This window comes from Simochromis diagramma, unplaced genomic scaffold, assembly GCF_900408965.1.
Source record: "Simochromis diagramma unplaced genomic scaffold, fSimDia1.1 OVJJ01000024.1, whole genome shotgun sequence".
Lineage (NCBI taxonomy): Eukaryota > Metazoa > Chordata > Actinopteri > Cichliformes > Cichlidae > Simochromis > Simochromis diagramma.
The window spans coordinates 1909363-1927875 of NW_024387332.1; the positions used below are offsets into that span (position 1 = coordinate 1909363).

Below are 18513 nucleotides of genomic sequence, written 5' to 3' on the forward strand. Positions count from 1 at the left end.
TTCAGCCTGTCCAGCTGAAAACAGCAAAACCCTTTTCTGTCTGTTATTGCTGGGTGAATAAAGCACTAATTATTCTAATGTAATAACTACCATGAAGTGCTGATTCCATGCAGCGTTGGCTTCTAACTGCGTTAAACGATACAACAACATAAAACCATGATGGCTGCAGATGCTGAGGTATGTCTGCACCCAGCTCGGTGCCTTTGTGGAAATCTAATATATCCCATGTTGGGAAGTAATGAAATATATGTGTTGAGAGGTATACTCAGGGTATACTCTCCACTGAGAGTACACCTCGGAGGCTCAGTGGAGCACAGCTGGTTTATTCTCCTGCCTTTGCTTGGCAGTTTCCAAGGCCTCAGGTATGAGCAGCGTGCTGTACTTCTTGTACCTTTCTGCAGCTCCGATACTCAGCTAACCTCCCTCTGCTGCCTTGGTGTTGGCCTCTAGTCTCCTTCTCCATGGAGGGCACTGCTCCTTGTGGCTGCCGCTGAGGTGTAGATCAGTCCCTGATCCCGTCTTTCAGTTCGGCTGCTCTTCTGTCGTACTTGGGGCGTGATACCCAACCTCCCCCCTGACCGGACGTCCTGGCTCCCCCTTGCTGTAGCATCTGTGTTATACCTCATCAATACTCCACCTCTCATAGCAGAGTTGAACCAAACACAGGATAAACAATAATCTAAAAGCAGACAAGTATGATCTTTATGTCAAGTTACATTTGCAGTAGAAAACTGCTGAGCTAGTGCTTATTTCACACACTTTCCGACCCCCCCTCCATCCCGGGTAGGCCCCCTTACCTGTATCCAACCTCTCCTAAGACGTCCTGCTGCCTGCCATGCCCTCCTAAGCCTTCCATTCTGCCATTATGTACAAAGTAGGGGCGGAGCCTCTAAAGCCCCTGGCGAGCACCTTACATCACAGCATGGATGCCCTACATTTCTCTCACTTATCTGGGCTGGTTGTGCACAGATGGCCCCCTGAGAGGCTTTGGGGACATTCGCTGGCCGCCAAAATAATTACCTGCCACACAAGGCAATAGTTTGCGGTGAGAAGCAGTCATTTTTACACCATGAAATAAAGCATTCTGGGGGATAGTGCACTTATCCCCCTCTCCAGCTCTGCCTTAATTTACTGCAGTCTCATTCACCTATCTTCCCTCACTGCACTTCCTCTTGCTGTGCTGGTCTCTCACATTTCTCCACAATTCATTACCACCTGTCAATCATCTGTCCAGTCAGGCAGGCTTACCCATCAAACACTCAAACTGCAAGAAGTGAGATATACAGGGAACTAAACAGGATTCGGCATGGCCAGATAAATGACTCCTGCCTGTTGTGTAATTCAAAACCAACCTCAAACTTTCACTTCAGTGTTAAAAACGGACATAATGTCCTTTTCACCTCATACTCCCTAAAGGTGCAAAACATCATCTCCACCCTGCTGTTGGTAGAGTTTCTGAGGGCAGTATATAATATAATGCAGTGCACTGTCGTAAGTATTGCATTTCATCCATTGTAACGCTCACAAGGTGGTCAGTGATAGCATCTTTAAAGACAAGACTAGCATTTAATAACTATGCACTTAAAGCAAAAGCCAGGAAACAAATGTGCTCCAGTTTTATCCATAAATGGATCAGTGATAACACGCTGCTGATTACAAATCTCCACAGAAAAAATCATCTCTAGTTTGCAGCTTTGCTTGATTAGCAGATCTCTAATAATTTACAGGTTTTTTGCATTTGAGGTTAGCTAACTTAGTTGTTATCAGTTAATTGACCAATTCAGATTCAGAAAACCAGGTGCACTATGTCCTTCAATACAGACATACAGAAAACTGCAACAAAGAAAGTGTAAGACAAAGCTAACATTAGCATAAACAGCCATATATTTAATGCTGATACTCTGTGCATAGGAAAGAATGTTCGTCTTATTTAATTCCTTCTCTCACCCCAACCAATCACAGCAGATGGCCCCGCCCCTCCCTGAGCCTGGTTCTGCTGGAGGTTTCTTCCTGTTAAAAGGGAGTTTTTCCTTCCCACTGTCGCCAAAGTGCTGCTCATAGGGGGTCATATGATTGTTGGGTTTTTCTCTGTACCTATGAAGCGCTTTGAGGCGACTTTTGTTGTGATTTGGCGCTATATAAATAAAATTGAATTGAATTGAATTGAATTATGACTTTGCACTGTAATGCCATCAGAGGAGTTGTTCCCTCTGATGGATAAACTATGTGATGTCATGCTTCTCGTGGCTCCTTCACCTTTTACATTTTTGTTTAAATGCAGAGTTGCTGAAGGTTAATATATAATTTCCTCTATCCGATATCATCAGTCAGGCTCTGGTGCCAAACAAACATGTATCCAACAGAAAAATCCTACAAATCACACAAAGCAGCAATTAAATTTGGAAAAACATATCCCAAATCTAAATCCTGAAGAGTCTGTTCTGAGTCCTGATGACTGAAATTCTACAGGACAGACAGTGTGAGCAGTGCCAGAGACGAGGGAACAACTCTCACACACCTCCAGACCAAACAAACACTGCTGTGCTGCTGACCCACACCAACACCCAAGGATAGGCAAACCCATCTCTCCATGATCGCCATCCTGCACTGCGTCACATCAAGACAGTTTAACTCATAGGCAACATTTTGGCCAATCACCTTTCACGTCATTTATTAAATTGCAGTTGATCACCACGTAGGGTTTGCAGTACATTTATACTCTGCATTTTGTGTAAGGTTTCATTTTGCCCAGACGTCTGTAACACACCTAACATGTGCCATTATTGCTTCTTCACAGTTAAAACTATGACTGAAGATGTTTGAATAAATGACATATAAGTCGAGTGTTATGAGTTCAGGGATTAAAAGGGTCTTAAACAGGGCTGGGCACGATGGCCACCACTGCAACAATCTCAAATCAATATAATAAATATTTAAAAATGCAGGCTTACCTCTATAACATATTTATTTTTAAGCCAGAGATGTTTCATAAAGATGCAGTGAAGGAGCATTTTAGCGTATTTGAGCACACTGTTCATGCAAACTGCTATTCTGTGGTGTGTTTGCATTGCTATGATATACCTGTATCGATGATCACTGAATTTAAAATGTGAAATACTGATGTTGTGCTGATGATACACAGATGTTAATATTGTAAATAATTTCATTTGTGTGTTTTGTACAGTTATGATTACAGACTCTCCCATTATTCACATTATGCACCACGTGAGACTGCAGAAGCATCAGGGATGGACCAAGTTCACCGCACAGAACTTTGTGGGCTCTGCCAATCAGCTTCCAGCGCTGCCCGGACTGAAAGATGGAGGAAAACCTAAAATGCCAAAGTTGCTCCTAAATATATTAAACTGCACAATAATCACTCGGCCTCGCGTCAAAACAAAACACACAGACAGGCGGCAACAGAGTGAAGCATTTAACAGCTAAAGAGACAAACTAACAAAGCTAACGTGCACGAGAACACTTACATTCCTCACATAGTGTCCACATGCTAATTACTGCATGTCTCAATGTATCAGCCTGCTTTTTATTTAACACCACTGACAGAGCAGGAGGAGGAATCTTTGGATAGATGCTGTAATACGAGTGGTCAAATAATCATGAGTTGTACTGTTAAACAATTATCTCCATTATCATTTTCATGAACTAGCCAGCACCAACAGTCATCTTCAAAGTGGAAAAATAGGAGCTGCGACTGTGCAGCACCGATGGCATCTGAGAGCTCCGCCCTCAAACCACGCCCAGTATTGATGGCAGCGTATTCGCACTGTTTCCCACAACCTAAAGCTAAATTTGTTTCCATTGTGTCTCTGCACAAGCAAGCAAAAATAGAGTGCTTAAAAATTATGCTGAATTCAGATTTTTACCCAAATTGGAGCTAGCACATTAAACCCATCTATCTGTTCAGAACTGCAAGGAAAGAACTGCAAGCTGGCATCTTAATCACAGCATAATAATGTGCTTTATGAATCTTTTTTGTAAGACAGTGAATTTGAACATTAATTATCTTTCAGCATTAAAAATATTGTTTGATATTTAAAGATTTGGAAGCGTTTGCACACACTGGTGGATTAACCATCAGAGAAACATGAAAAATGATTTTGGTAATTACCAGTATTGTCAACATAAACCATACATTGTTTGCACTGCACATAAGAACGGCAGTAAAAAGGATTTTTATGTGAACTGCACGTAGCTCCCCGACTCCGTGACACCTAATACATCAAATAAATATGTGTTTATATCTAAAATGCTAGAAGCTCGATGGATTGTGTTTCGATCATAACTGCCTTTGCCAATGACTAAACAAATATGGCTGAATTATCAGCCTTCTATAAATCTGCCAACACTGATTTGTTTTTTTGTTTGTTTGTTTGTTAATCAGCTGAATGCACGTAGCTGCTGTCTCAGACCTCCAACTGCATTAGCTGGAAATAGCCATCTGCTCTCTCCAGCATCACCGCTGTGGGTGGATGTTGAAAGCAGTTTGAAAAATAGCACCTCTCATGCCTTTGTCTTTCCTCATACGGGACACTGAACAAGTAAAAGTGTCACAGTGTAACAGGATCAGTAGATTGTGAAGCGTGAACACCTCTGTCAGGGCTTGAAGCTTGGCTGCAATTAACACATAGGAGAGATTTTGTTATCATTGGACGCTTGATTTCCCGTGCAGCTGCATTTCCATTCCAATTAAAACCCAGATTCCTCACCTGCTCCACATGCCAGAAACGCAAATTCTCCTAAAAATGTGACAAGTGCAGTCCGACCTCGAGCTCGCACAAGCTTCCAAGGACACAAATATTTGTTTTTGAGAGAGGACGACAGACCTCTCTGTCTTTGAAAGGGAGCGGGGAGCTGAGTTTTACTCAAGGTTACGCACACATTCACCCAAAGTCTATTCAGAAGAATCTGTTGATAGCTCAACAAAACTGCTTCACAGCTCTCAGTCCGCAACCTTCAGAATCACATTTTACTGCACAGTTACTCAGAGTGAGATTTCATCTCAAATTTGCATTTTTTTCAGCACGAGTGAAAAGAAAAACAAATCGTTTATGAATCAAGACGCATAATTGTGACATAATTTGGGAAAATTGCTTTTGATTGCAGGGCACGCAGAATGTTTAATCATGTTTATCAGGCCGTGTCGGACGGAGCCACAGGGCAACATTAGAGACGAGCCCGTTTTGAGCTTTACAAGCACGTAAACCAATGAGGTATTTCTCTGTGCAAACAAATCCTCCAAGCGCATCAAAACAGTAAAAGATCATTGTGGAGAAGATCTGCAGAGGAGAAAGTCCCCGATGGAGGAAACTCTTATCTCGTTCCATTCATTCTAAATTGGAACGTTTATCCACAAATCCTGCTGAGATGTGCAGTATCATAGCAGTTTGAGCACTATTTAAAAGAGATGGGAAAAGTATAGGTTAGGAATCATCCCGACTCTCCAAAAATAATGACACAACAAAAGGCATTATAAAGCAACACTGTTCTTACAACCACATCTGCAGATCTACAACCGTGTTCAATCTTTTCTAACGACTCTTTTCGAGGTTGTTTCTCTGTACAAGCAATACTAAATAATTAAAAAACCCAACTAAAAAAGGTCCAGAGGAGACGACACGCAGGATTTCTTTAGAGGTCTGTCCCTGTTCTTTCAAAGTTTGGGCTCTGCTCAGATCTCAGAGACAAAGTTATTTTCCCAAGTTTATAAAACCTACAATAAAGCTTGTCTGACCTGCCGTTGGGCACTGCTAGCACACCTTGGAGAGTTCCACTTGCGTGCTTTATAGTTGGTATAGCATTTGAAGGGATTATAATTGTGCAAAATAAACATAGTCAGTTCAAATGCATAAAGCAGAAAATACACATTAGGGAGTGTACTGTGTAGTCTTTAGAGTGTATCCATCTACATTTAACGATGACTCGTTGGTCATAGCAGGGTGGCAATGCTGGCTGTGGAGTCACCACTCCACAGTAAATATCTCAACAACTATTGGATGGATTGAATTAGGACTGGGCGATATATCGAGTTTTTTAAAAATATCGATATATTTTTATGCGAGATATGAGATGTGACAATATTGTTTAATCGATATAGTCTATGTTACATTATAATTATACTTGTGGAGCTGCAAGTTTGCCTCTCTTTCGTCCACTTTTGTCTCTACGCAGCGTTACTCTGTCTCGCCCTCCCCCATCGCTTCACCTGCAGACAGCGACAGGACGGACACGGCAGCTATCAAAGAGGAGCTGCTCGGTAAAAAGAAAACATTTGGAGACTATTTTAGTGCTGCAGCATGACCTTAACGCCAGAACTGCATTAACGGGGCAAATCTCTGTTAACGAGTTACCGCGGATCACCTCGTGCGTGGGGCTGGACGGCGTCAATGTGTTAACGAGCTAACTCCGCTAACGAGCTAACCACGAAAGTTGACAGTGCGCCTTATGTATGAATTCTGGTTGTGCTTGATGACCGCGAACCGTTTTTATGTGGAACACGGCGCTCAGCAATCTGTCAAAAAATGTTTTAGTACGACTTTGGTAAGCTACGGAGCCGCAGGGCTTGATGGATTCTCGGAGCATTGCGGCTGAGCCTGGCGGAGTGATACGTACTGTGCTTCAACGTAATATTACCGTATTGTGTGCGTATAAGGACCACAAATGGCACCTGTTCAGAGACACGGTTACGAAGCGGATTTCAAACTCCAGGCTGTCGGTCACGCAGTAGAAGTTGGGAACAGAGCAGCTGCTTGTTATTATGCTCAGCGTCTGTTAGTTTACATTTTGACTGCACAATTGTGAGCTTTTTGTTATGCACAAAAACAACAGTTTTATTTTATTTATGGAGAATTATTATTTAATAAATGCTCATAATTTATTTCAGAGTAATTTTTTTCATGTACATCTATGCTGTATGTTAATAAAAGTGCCTGTGTGACGTCTGGGACACAGCTTTGATGTTTGTTCTTACTTTATGGCTTTAAAAAAATTTATCGAGATATATTTATCGTATATCGCCATCCAGCTAAAGAATATCGAGATATGAATTTTGGGTCATATCACCCAGCCCTAGATTGAATGTTATATTTGCATTAGTGGTTCCCAGAGGTTGGTTCAGTGACTTCAGTGATTTTAATGTTGTCGTTGCCACGATCAGGTCGGGTTTTATATTATCCAGTGAAACTGGCACCCATACAACGTTGGTCCCTAATGGATTTGTTCCCTACTGTAACAAACTAGGCAGTCTTTGTATTTTTAGATAAAATAAGGCAACATCGATTTTAGTAGAATCACCTTTTTAATAATTTGTTAAATGAAATTGACAAATTAGTAAGTTGTCATTAGTGTTCTTTTCATCTACAACTATAGGTCAAAACATGGATCAGCGCAATACTTGATTTTCAGCACAGGTTAGCATGTCAGTAAATTAAACTCGGACAGATTACTGGTTAGCCTTTTGGTCAAAGCAGCAGACAAACTCCTGTCATGTGGTTATGCTTAAACGACACCCAGTGGTTCTCCTTCTTCCAGCCTGAACAGCTTACAATTTTATCAATCATTTACAATAAAAGCAAAAACGCCTGATGACCTCAGCAAACTGTTTTCTTCATTTTCCCCAGGAAAAAAAAGCGTTTCATTGAATTTGGATTTTTTTCCTGGCCACACACTTGGAGAGCTGTCGCCCTAAACATTTGTTTTATTTATTCAAATATTTGACATATCCCAGCATCAGCTGACTTAAAAATAGCTGCAACACAGCAACACAGAGTTTTGAAAAATATACATTTTAAAATCATGTAAGAGTAGAAATCATTTTTTAGCATAAACTTCAAAAAAGCCACCATCAATGACAAAAATCGGACACATCTAAGACTATCTACTTTTAATCCTAAAAAGGCCTTTTGAGTCTTGGAAATACTGGCTTTGAGGTTAGAATTAGGGGAGCTGCTTAGACCTCAGAAGGAAACAGCACAGTAGTCGTATTAAAAACAACATCATGTCTGAATTAAATACAAATGAGCTGCTGTTCATCTCCACAACAAATCTGATGGCACAGCGTGCCGTAACCCTCGCTAAGCCTCGGGTTTACCAAGTCCACCGAGGTCCGGTAACACCTACGGATTCTGGCCGTACACAGAGCCGTGCTGCCCGAGGCGAGGCCGGGCCAGCCTAGCTCAGTCCAGCCCAAGGCTAGACTCACTGGGGAATTTCAGCTAAATTCAATTTCACCTCTGGCCTCTGTCACAGCAGCTCGAGCCGGCGCTACACAAAGGGCCAAGTTTCACATTGAACGTGAGAACCCCCTCATCTCCTGACCCCTATTACCATACGAATGAACCCGAGAAATGGAACAGAGAGCAGCGACACAGAGAGACACGAGCGAGCGAGCAGAGTGGCACAAACGGCACCGTTTACAGCACTTTGTTAACGAATGCGTCTCTGTATGTACGTGCTGTTAGCAAAAATATGCACCTACATGAGAGATCATTCAGAAAGAATATTCTAGTATCCTGACGCTTCAGCTTCAGACCTGTGACCTCAGAGGGACGAGTGACTTACCTCTGCGCCAAGCGTTCTCAGCTACATGGCTGGGACACCAGCACTTCTACGTCTGATCGACTGCATGACCATCAAATGCATTTACAAAGAAATAAATAAGTAAAAAACTTGAACTTGAGCAGCTCAGTCCAAGGATCAGCACCTCTGTGCCGGGTTAAATGACACCTCACATCCCCGTGGAGCTTCTTTCTCTTTCACTACAGTTGTTGTTCTTTCAGTATTTGTCAGCACTCACTGCTTCTCTCTTCAATCATCACGAGTTCCCACCGACAGATAAGGAAAGAAGACGTGGCCACGGCAGCGTCTGGGATTTCCCCCCCGTTTCAGCCTGAGGAATATCTTTTCATGCTCTGCTAACAGGCCTAAAGCAGCCTAATTATGTCCTGGTAAAGAAGTGTTTGGCTTGGAAATGGTCTTTGTATTTTATCCAATGCCAGGAATACTATCCGGAGTATTGAGCATCATTTAAAGTGTTAAAGTTTTAGTGATTATTTGAAATCTGAACCAAAGGTTTACAGCCTTTAAAAACCAAGTACATCTATGTTTAATTTTAAAATTAAAAGGTCAAAGAGGGATACAGATAGTGAATAAAGCCCCTCCTTTTCACACCACAGCAGGTCGCTCAGCATGTTTGATTGGGCAGATTTTTATGCTGGATACCCGAAAAGGATTTGTGTCTGCTCCTGGGATTAAAGCAGGGACAGTTAGCTTGTTAGGCCACTGTATAAACCACCGCACTATGAAGTCCATAAATAGACAGAGTGAATACGAGCAGAACAAATATTTGGTACAGGCCTTTCCAACAATTCCATTTCCCAAACGGTAGGTTTGTGTTTTTTAATCTAAATGCAGCCGTTTTAGTCCTGCAGCACAGACCGAGGGGGGCAGAAGCAAAGAGGTGAATCTCAATGCTGGGTGTGTGGAGAGCAGGTGTGAAGATGAATAAAGGTGGTGGTGGAGGAGGAGGAGGAGGCCGTTGCTGGGGGGGAAGAGAACAGACCAGGAGGAGCTGCGAAAAGAGACAGCACGGCGTAGAGCTGCAGCCACACCCAGGGAGAACTGAGCATGCTCCCTAACCACTCTTACAGTGAATGGAAGGTTTTTAACATGAAAACAGACAAAATACTAAATGAGATTTTGCAGTCTGATATGGTTGGGACTGTAAGGCACGACTGTTGCTGCTCCTCTTTGTCCTCTGGCGTAAGGCCACAGCTGAAGTGTGGCAGCCAGGAAGGGACACTTGATCTATAACTGCAATAAAAAGATAAGGGACCGACAGCGATGGGGAGAGCGCCGCCAACGCTGCGAGCGCACCATATGTTCGTATTATCTCTGATCTGCAAGACAAGCCGTCGAGTTCACTCCTGCTCCGCGGCTCCGACTCTCTGCTACACACACAAACATCACGTAGGACACTACACTCCATATACCTGACGCCAGCTTACATGTTTAAACGACTGGGTTAGGGAGTGTGAGCACTAAAGTTTGGTTAACCACATTTTACACACCCGTTTCTGTGCAGAACCGAAATCCTTTCGACATAGATTCCCCCATGTAAGCGCAATACAGGGAATATCTGAGTGATGAAGCAACATATGTTCACTTCAGCTCACACGTACACCTCACTAAACCACAAATGTTCGTCTTGTTGCGTAAAAAAAGAAAATCACAATGATCTGAGGTGTTTTTTGGGGGAAATAATTACAGCCACACCTAGTTAGCACTTTCATTTAAAACATGCCTGATTTTATTACTAAAAAAGAAGAAAAAACAGATTCATATATTGCAAAATTTAACAGGCATATATGAACTATATCTTTTAAAAGCAAGCAGCACACAGCTATAAGGGGGACATAAACTACAGGGCTCCATGGCTTGTGTCATGCTGACACTGCATCGACTACTGCACCAGTAAAATAAATAAAAGATACATAACGATAATGCACGAATATATTCAGCAAACACTGAAGCAAACTTTCTGCTGTTTCATTTGATGAATGATCAGATGCAGAGCGAGCGGCCAGACAAGCCGCTGCCTCTCCCCTCCTTCCTCCTCCTGCATCAGAGCCTGTGGTCATTATTGCCCTCCAGACTGCTTTTATCATCTCGATAAATCTCTACCGGCTCAGACGCCGCGTAATGAGGAGACCTGCAAGGCTGTCAACCTGCGACTCTCACCCCCGCTGAGGCACGATGGAGAGGGGTATGAAAAAAAGAGGTGGAGGGAGGCAGACAGAGATGAAGAGAGTTAAAACAGAGAGCGAGGGCAGGAGTGTCGGTTAGAAGCACGCCCACACGCCCACACACTGAGCACAGCTTTAACATTACATTCTGCTTAGAGGCTCGAGTCTCAGTGGAACAGCAATCATCCTTCACATAAAAGCTTCTCTGACACCTTCATACGACTGTCTGTTTTCCTGTACCTGCATACATTCTGCTTTGTTTACAATATACAGCAACAAGTGAGGACTCAGAGAATCAAAGGAGAACAGATCAGCTCTCAAACCGACAGGCTGTTTCTGAGAAGGGTGGCGTGTCACACGAGCGTCAGGAGGGACCTCATCTGGAGTCAGCTTCAATCAGCTGTTTGCTTATTTGGAGTCACAATTACTAGAATTTGTTACCTCCAATTACATTTATGCTTCATTCTTTCCCTTAATTAACCGCCACCACGAAGGCCATGCAATCATAATCAAACCAAATTTTAGTGACACAGAAGTGCTCGAATTTTCAAAATGATCAGGATCTGGGTCATGCTGCAAAATCAAACCTACAATAATACAAAGGAACCCCAACAATGAGAAGAACACCGATACGCAAGCACTTTAAAAACGGGAAGGAAAAACATCCAGTTTGGGGGACGGGGAGCAAGACAGGACAAAAGAGTTTATGATAACTAATGCAGAGTGGTGTATTCATACACAGTGATGTGGCTTTACATCTTCACAAATAAATATAAATACAAATTATAGAAAGAGACATCCTTGCAGTGCAGTACTGATCAAAATCCTCCCTGAGCAGGGCACAAAAACAAATGTGGTGCAGAGAAGCTACACGCGTCCAAAACCATCATGCACTGTCGATCTGTTATCACGAGCTGGGATAAAGTAAGAACAACCAGACGTGGCGCCAATGTGATATAAATAGATGTTTTTTCTCTTTTTACACTCTGGGAGTGCACAGTAAGAATAATAAGACTCCTCAGAAGTCTCTAAAAAATTAATTACCAGAATCATATCTGAGATTTTCTCTGTCTGAAGTGTTCGTGTGTCAGTGATGTTCAGCAGCTCACTTATTAAATATTTTCAAGAGTTAAGATTAATGTTAAATGAATAATACTTAATGTACAGCAAGGTTATAACTAGAACGAAAACTAGAAGTGAAAAAACATTTTCGTTAATGGAAATAAAAATAAAACAAGACTTTGCAAAAAAAGGAAAACTAACTAAAACTAATGAGTGTTCACAAAACTAACTAAAATTAACTGAATTTATAGCGAAAATGTGTTTAGTTTCATTGATGTGTGTGTGTCACACAATAGTCGAGGGTGAAAATAAAGTGTAGTTTCCAGGTTTTTGTCTTGCTGTGTCTCATTGTGCCAGCAGGTGGCAGTACGTTAGTCGAGTCGTCTGTGTCGCTGCTCCGTCCACGCGCAGAATCACGTCAGCAAAAGTCGGGAGAAAGCGCCAGAGTCCAATGTCGGATTATTTTGAATATGACTGTGTTTTGGATAAAGCAAGTGTCTTGTAGTGGAAAGAGACAAATTATGAGGGACATTTCTGAAGGGAAAAAATCCCACAAACCTTAAAGTGCACTTGAAAAGCTCACGCAAGAAGGCTAACCTAGCTTAGCTTGAGAAGGTAAGGGAGCACACTCAACCCTCATCCCCAGAAACAGAAGCTAACCCCAGGCAGCCTGTCCAGGGTGCAGGGTATGGTAGCTGGAATAGCAACAACATACCCAAGGATAAGCAGAAGAGCATGACTGATATGATGAAACTGGGATGTTGTTACACTTAATTATTGCAAACACGACTAAAACTATAACTGAAACTAAGGATTTTCAAAAAAATAAAAACTAAACTAAACTAGCAAACAAATGGTAAAAACTAATTAAAACTGATATAAAATTGAAAATCTGAAGTCAAAACTAAATAAAAATAAAAACTAATGAAAATTGCAAAACTATTAAAACCCTAATGTACAGCTGCAGTTTCCATGATGCTTGTGTAGGCTGTAAATGAGATGTGAGCACAGATAAATGTTCCAAATTTAATTTAAAATGTTGCAGAAACATCTGTCAGTAATACAGGACACACTGATGCACTCAGTGTTCAGGATCAGGCTTCACGGGTCCTCCTGATGCATTCACTATAATACAGTTTTATGTTGATCTGGGATGTTCTTGGTATTCAGGCCCAATCCTTCTCTCTCTCCTGCTTCTATTTTAGGGAAATACATTCACTGTAAAAGCTTTTTATTATCTTATGATTACTAGGATATCCGCTCATAAAAGCCTGAGCGCTCCAGGAAAACTTCACTGCAGCACCTGCACAATAACAACACGGCCTAATTATTGTCCTTTGCAAACAGACACTAACAGATCCGACAAATCAGCCGAACATTTCTACTGTAATTTTACAGGAATCGAATCATTTCTTATAAATAGATTTTGCAATGTTATATCTTCACATCAAACAAAGTCAGACTTCAGAATGAAGTGGTAGCAGGTTCAAATTTTAATTATTAAATATTTAAATAAATATGTGACATCGTGGGTGTGAGGTGTGGGTGTTCCACCAACGGCACATGTAACAATGTTTACTCTGTAATGTAATATCTAAGATACAAGGTGCTGCGAGACGAGCACCTGGGAAAGGTCAGGAAATGATGTTGCTCTTATAAGGACCAAAACCAGATGAGTGAGAGTCTGTGTTTTGTTGTTTTCCTTCCTGTTTGCCACCAGGATCAAACACCAGGCCGAATTTCACTCAAACTGGCAAAATGACGACGACGTTAGATTTGATTTAAATGTGTTGCTTTGAAACTGAAGAACTGGGCTGTGGCTTTGGCAGATAACGGACTTTTAAGTCCTCTTGTAGTTGAAATGAGCTGGCGCTGTTTCTTTCTTTTAAAGCCGACATCTGCGGGTAAAGGCTGCAGGATGAATACCAACTATGGCCCATTAAGAAACACTCTTCAAAAACACCTGCTAGTCCCCCAGCTGGACACCGCACCCAACTCATTTTAGATTTACTTGCTACAAATTCAAGAAAATAAAACGATACAGTAAACACAAAAGCTAGTGACTAATAGAGGTTATAATAACCAGCAAAAATAGGTGTGGTTATCAGTTTGGCCACAGTTGAACCGTCTGACATCTTGTGCACTAAAGCTAGCCTCTAACCCAAAAAGGACAAGTTCCTGCGAGTTCCTGCGTCGTCCTTGTAATTTTGAAGCCCAATTCATTTCTGCAACAAAGACCCATTTTATCTGATTTCAGCAGCTTTACAAAAACAAATCCAGGAGAGTCGTGTACCTCGGAGAGGAGTGGAAATAATCAATGCTCCTACAAACCTGATGTGCTCGGACACTCTGCATGTCCCCAGCAGCTGGCTGGTGCAACTGCTCGAGGGAAAAGTAACAGCTCCAAAGAGACAGACCAGCGTTGACCTCGGTGACAGAGTGTGTGAGAGAGAAGGCGTGAACCCTTCTACCTCTCCTCTCTGATGTCAGACAGAGGAGCCTTGCGTAGATGCTGACGCCCGTGCAGCCGGTAAAGCAAACACACTTTCTGACAGCTGATACGTAGTATGGACTTTGACCTAAACTGAGCCTCAACAACAGCCTAGCGTCAGCCCGGCGCTTCCTCGGGTCCGGTCCGATGCCCTCCCACACTGTCAGGAGCCGTCTCCAAACCACCCACACTTTCTTATGTAAGGGGATAATCCTGTGCAGTCATTTCAATGATGCACAGCGCAGGAGGTGTAGCGCTGCATAACTATTTGATGCCCGTGGTGAAACCAGTGCATTAACGTTTGATAATCATAATACCTCGCAGCAGATTATACCTCCTTGTGCTGCCCCAAAATTCCCCTTCTCACTCAGTCCTCTGCATCCTGCACTGCATGCAAAGTATGGAGGAATATTTGAAGAGCTGCAGCTCCTCTGACACTTTAATGACCCGCGCCTTTCCAGACTCCCCGGCTCTTTCTCAGACATCTCAATCACCTTCCCCTCTGGTTTAAAAAAAAGAACTCATTTCACATGAACGCTCGCTGTGTGGGTCCTCCAGCAGAAACAAAAAGGCGGCCTCTTCGTGATCTGGCAAACCATAAGCTTGCCTTTATCTTCCCTCCCTCATTAAACTCTGAATAACTCAGCAGAGAGGCAGAAAGACGAGAGAGAAAAGTGATTGAATTCTGTTGGAGGAATAAAAGCCCCTCGAGGCTACCGTTTTGAATGTGTGCCATGTCGAACAGTGAATCCAGAGATCCTAGAGACAACAGACCCTGGAAGAATGGTCTATAGACACAGCTCCAGGGCGGGCCAGCTACTGTAGATAATGTACCGCGGATGCCGTGTCACGATGATGACCCGTCACGACCTCGGAGGAAGGCGGAGGAAAGAGCTGCGAAAGGGAAGTCAGGGGGAAGTCGTGGCACCAAACTCGATATCTCTATTCAAACGCCGCGCTGGCAACCTGGTCGCACTGAATGCGGCCCAATTATTTCAATACACCAGCAGTCCTGGGAAGGAGCAGAGAAAGGGGACGCACGAAAAGAAAAATGAGTTTGACATTCAGGCGAGCTGGCTGAGGGAGGTAACAAGTTCACGGCCCTTTCAGAAAACACGGCCGCCTGGTGTGTGATGGATCACGGAGCCTCTGACGGGCCATCGGGGGCGAGACCCGAGCAGTTACGCATGGGAACCCAGTCTCCGAGGAATAAGGGAGTCATGGTGCTGGCTAAATAAATGAAAAGATGGAAGCTGCCTCAGCTGCTTCCTGAGCCGCTCCATGTGGAGCCACAACGCTGCTGCTGCTCAGAAATGACAGGACCGATGCTTTTAAGGCCTCAACAATCCACTCAGAGCATGTAGTGCAATTTGTTCGAGAATAAAAGAAGAAAAAATAGAAACTGTAACAAAACTACATTTCCCATAGTGCTCCTCGGTAGGCTTGTTAATTAAACCACTGCCCTCATACTCCAAACTTCTCAGCCACACAAACCTTCAGAGTAAGAGTCACACAGGCCGTGGGGAGGAAAGTGAGCACTGTGTCTATGGAAGGTCCTGTTAGATGATGAGTCCAAAAAAATTCTTTAGAATGAAAAGAAAAGATAAACGAGCTTCACACCAAGTCCCAGCTCATCATTCAGAGCTCCTCTCACTCTCTCTGGTCTAAACACCAGCCGGTGTGCAACACAAGAATTTAGGTACTAAAAAAATACAATTGTAACTAATAATAATCATTACAATAATAATTATATTAATTTCAATATGGACAAGAGGTTCTCTTTTTGGTCATGCAGCCCCCTATTCAGAAAGCTCACTTTTTAATCACTCATTAAACTTACAAAACAGATCAATTGTGATTTTTAGTGACTTAAATTATTATTTTTCATTTTGGCACAGGACGTACGCTGTTTTCTTTGGTGTCCTGGTCATCTACCATCTATTTCTTGTCCACAGTTGGACATTGGGGAGCCCAAAACCAGAACCAAAATAGACACAACACTGGACAAAACTCCACTGGCTGCTTCAGGTAACAACAACACGATGTTACCTGCACCTGTGTTGCTTTGTGACTGCAGAAAGTTAGAAACTGTGCGGACAGCTGGTTTCCACGTGAATAAAATCAACTGCAGGACAAAGAAGCAACCAAATGAATCTGACGTCTGCATTTAAAGGGACAGTTCACCCAAATATCACGTGTGCGTGTTTTTCAGCAGGGCTTTTTCTCCTTTCTGATGTTTCTGAGTGAGATGCTGGCTGTACAGATGTCTCCATCTGTTTGCTTTGTTTGGTGGAGTCGTGTGATTGGTGCATGTAGTGCATTACAAAGAAAATAGTTACAACATCAAATTGCTGTTTTTGTTTGTTTGTATGTTTTTTTTGGATGTGACATGAATTTGGTTTTGTTACATTAAAGCGTCAACATCTAAACATTGTCGAAGAAGAACGTGCACATCTGATCTGACCTCTCTCCGATCTCTAGCTTCTATATTTAATAGTAGCTCTGCTCTCCACAGATCATTGCTGAGCCAAGTACACAGATACATATCAGTTGTGTTTTATTAACATGTTAATTGTGACCAGAAAAAAAGGCACTAAATCTACAAGCACAGGCCAGCAGAGGAACATTTTGCTGCAGCACTTCCTGTAATCCCTAAATATCTAAATGGGTAATGAATCTAATAATGGACTTCAAGTCACAGAGTTAGCTACAGCATGTCTGGTATGTCAGAGACGGCAACAGCAGCCACTACTCCTCTAAACACAAGTGCAGCTTGTGACTAACGAGGATTGCTTCATACTGGACACCACTGGGATTTCCACAAAGGAGAAATTAGACATTATTAGTCAGGAAACACATATTTAAAGATATTTCATTGATTGGTGAACATGCTGAAGTATATTTTATGTGATAATAATAATTTAATAAATATTTTTCAGCTGTTTGACAAAAGGATCCATTGATTAGTAAATAAAATAACCGTCTTACATAACTGTAGCTCTACTTGGTGGGAGATGACGCCAGAGATGCCATCATTGATAAAAGGTATATATGTAATTACAGCGCGTTGCAAAGACGAGCGTCTGAACCACCACGGCTGATCTAACAAACACATCCAAGCATCACAGGAAGGGCTTCTGTTGAAAATCTCTTCACTAAAAGAGAAAATTCGTCACGTCTTTGCGCTCCAGCTCAGCGTGAGTGAGTGCGAGTGCCCGGCCAGCAGCACGGCTCTGTGATTTCTCCCTTATTGTAACCACGTGGCTACGTTCGCAGAGTCTGTCCTCCCTCAACACGTGTATGCATGTGAACATCTGAGCTATAACAGTTCCCATGTGCAGCGCTAAAGGGAGCAGCTGGAGTTTCTGTACTTTGGCTCGGCTGCGGCGACACCGGTCGGACGGCGCTGAGAGGAGACGGTGCAGAGGCTGTCAATCAGTCGCTCAATTCCCCACCAACACACACGCATGCACACAACACGGGTAAATGAGAAAAACACTGGATGCACACTGCTGGAGTTTGCAAGCATAAAAACCAAGCAAAGCGAAAGAGCGAGCGCTTGTTCAGTCTTTTCTGGGCACTGACCTGGACAGCACAGCAAGCACAGCGCCGGTCAGCCTCTCATCTTCTTCTCTCCTCACGTTTCACACTCCAGCTCCCTCCTGACTGCCTTTTGAAGTTGGTCCCTCTGCTCTTTTTGAGGTGAAACTCGTTGGTGGAGGAGGGAGGGGAGAGCAGGAGAAACGTGGGCTCTCTCTTGCCTTTTTGTCCCACTTCTTGTCCTCTTCCTCCTATTTTCTTTACTTCTCTTCTCCCTTGTTGTCTCTTTCTCTAGGTGAAATTCTGCACCTCCTCTTGCTCTTCCATAGCAAAACGCAAACCTCTCCACACACACTCACTAATGGAGGGAGGAGGGGAAAAATAATATGTTGTGAGAGAGAGCGAGGGCGAGCGGGAAGGAGAGAGTCGGGGAGAGAAAGCAGCAACAAAAGTCTGCTCAGTCACCTCGTCTCCCTCCTGTTCAAATTTAGAGGCTGGATTTCAGGCTGTGAGTCGAACTCTACTGGGCATGCCCACAACCGTGGCACACTTTGTGATGAACACTCACTTCCTCTCTCGTTCTTGCCTTCCCCCACCTCTCTCACAGCCCTTTCTCTGCCTCCCTCCCCTCTCCCTATAGCTCGGTTTAGCAGGGATCAG

General features: G+C 43.0%; 1 long non-coding RNA gene across 1 annotated transcript in view; it reads right to left on the reverse strand.

Annotated features, from left to right (window-relative positions):
* LOC120718002 overlaps positions 1-18472 on the reverse strand; it is a 37713-nt gene extending 19241 nt beyond the window's left edge. The window contains exon 1 of the long non-coding RNA XR_005692338.1: positions 17899-18472. This is a non-coding gene — a long non-coding RNA (uncharacterized LOC120718002). The remainder of the gene's footprint in view (positions 1-17898) is intronic.
* Between the last annotated feature and the right edge of the window lie 41 nt (positions 18473-18513).